Source organism: Chrysochloris asiatica, unplaced genomic scaffold (genome assembly GCF_000296735.1).
Source record: "Chrysochloris asiatica unplaced genomic scaffold, ChrAsi1.0 scaffold00032, whole genome shotgun sequence".
NCBI lineage: Eukaryota > Metazoa > Chordata > Mammalia > Afrosoricida > Chrysochloridae > Chrysochloris > Chrysochloris asiatica.
Window position 1 is genome coordinate 3,543,750 of NW_006408550.1, and position 2,708 is coordinate 3,546,457.

Sequence of the window (2,708 nt, forward strand, 5' to 3'; positions counted from 1 at the left end):
CATCATTGATGGACTCAAGTGTGGCAGCGGTAGTGAGGTTGGCCCAGGATCAGACATTGTTTCATTCTGCTGTGCATGGGGTCGCTATGCGTCGGTTCCGACTCGATGGCACCTGACAACAACAACAATATATATATATATGAAAACAAAAGTTGTGAAATCCTTGAGGGACTCAAATAGTTTTTCTTTTAATTTGTCTTTGAGGTTTATAAACAAAAAGAACTCCAAAGGGACAAAATAAGGATGGAAGGATGCATGGGGTAAGTGAAAGTCTCATAGTATAGCCCTTGCTACTCTCACCAGGCCACATATAATGAACAAGTGCATTGCCTGATGGGAAAAATGAGTCATCTAAATGTTCCTTGCCTTTTATCACCAATGGAATTTTCAATTTTTTTGTTTTAATTCATAATAAATCCCCATAATCATTCTGGGGTCATTGATAAAATCTATTAAGATTACCCCTTTGAAATCTCAAAAACCACTTTGCTGAAAATTAAGCCACAGGAGTGAGTTAGTTCCAGGTCTGAAAAGTGATTGAGGGCCATAATCTCCAGGGTTTCACTAGTCTCTACCTGATCAGTAAGCCTGGTCATTTTGTTTTTTTAAAAATAATTTTCAGTTTTGTTCTGCATTTCTTTCCCACCTTATCCAGGACCTGCTGTTGCAATCTCTTTCAGAACAGTACACAGTGATAGGCAGGCGCTATCTAGTTCTTCTAGTATCAGTTATGAAGACAATCTTCATGTGGTCCATCAATCCCAGGTGCCCCTGATTTCCTTTACTCTTCTTTGTTCTGGACTGGGAGAAAACAACAGTTGGACCTTAGGTAGTTGTTCTCAAGCTTTTAAGGGCTCAGTTGCTATTCCAGTGTAAGATGTGCGACATTGTCTATGTAGACTATGTTCTGCCAATTGACCTTGGTGTTCCCCAAGATTATGGTCCTGATTCCCCAGGTCCAATGACTCATTCCCTCAAGATGGTTATAGTTTGGTTATAGCTAACACATTTTCATAACTTTGCTGCCTCTCCTCTACCTATGTTGTTGTTGTTGTTAAGTGCCGTCGAGTCGGTTCCGACCCATAGCGACCCTGTGCAAGGTTTCCGAGGCTGTAAATCTTTACCGGAGTAGAAAGCCTCATCTTTCTCCCACGGAGCGGCTGGTAGTTTCGAACTGTTGGCCTTAAGGTTCGCAGCCCGATTCGTAACCACTACGCTACCAGAGCTCCTATACTTGACTATATTCATGGATTATTTTGCAGCATCAGTAAATGTATATGCGAAAATATCCTCCTTTCCACATCCGTTCAGCTTGCATGTCTATCTATACATCTACTCAAAGATTACTGTTATTGAAGAATTGTGCATATAATTGTATTTACCACTGTTACCTTTAAGTTGTATACTTCTTGCAGTGTTTTCCCTTGTCTTCATCATTTTTGCTCCCTTTCTAGTTGGTGATTTATTCTTTCTTGACTCCCCTCCTCTGGTCAACATACATTAATGCTTCCTTTTATGTGAAAACTTCTTGACTTTTTATAATAATTGTTTCACACATGATTTGTCCTTTTGTGATTGACTTACGTGACTCAGCTAAAGGTCCTCCAAGTTCATCTATGCTTTGAGTTGTTTCATAGATTCATCTGCTATTTTACTTCACGAGCCACTGGTTGAAACTTTTTTTGTCTAAGACAAGTATATTACTGATGGAACTTAGCAGCAGCCATGCACTGATTGCAGAGACATGTTTAAACATGTTTTGTTTGGAATGTATGAACTGGAACTCCAGAAGCAATACTTTTTACTTACCCTCATGTATGTGTGTTTGCAATATCTTTGTATATACACATAATACATATTTGGAAAATATAATTTATAAATATCATCAAATGCATTAAATATTCAGCAACACTTAGATTAATATCTGATTGAACAACTGGGAACAGTACTCTAGCCAAGTTGTCAAATAAAACTAAACATTAAAATCCTGATGTATTAACCATATCTGTTTCCTTATCTGTATTTCTCCTAAATCTTTGTTTTCTTAAGAGCTGCCAACAATTGTCACAATAACAAATGGCAAATGAATAACGAAAAATAAATTAATTAATTTAGTTGTACATTAAAATGTGTAAAGCAATTTTCCTTTTAGAGATCTAATAGAAATCCAGATAAAATCCCAAACTGTTCGTGAAAGTTATCAGACTTTCAAAAATTTGTTTACACATTCTCTAATATGATATTTGAGCACTATGTACCCAATTTTGCATTCTATTCTAATTGTTTATTCATAAAAGTACAAGTGCTGAATAATCTTGATCATATGAATACTTATAATTGGCACATGTTTTGCTATAGTTTAAAAAATATTTGGACTCCTCTGAGTATTTTGCTAAAATCACATAGCCATCAATCATTAAAATAATTTAAAATTGTTTATTAGTTGCCAACTCAATTAAGATTTCATTCAGTTTTATTTAAAAAAAATAAGGCAACAATTTGCATACAAAACATTTTTTTCCAGTGCTTTGAATCTAATTAAAACTAAGTATTTTAAATTGCCCATTTGTTTGGCTTTCTACAGGAAAGTGCAGGTAGTCCCCAAGTGCAGGTAGTCCCCAATTTAAAACGGGGGTCCGCTCTGATGACTGACTCGTAAGTCAATTTGATATAAGTCCAATGCCTCATTTACTTAGTTTCCATTACTG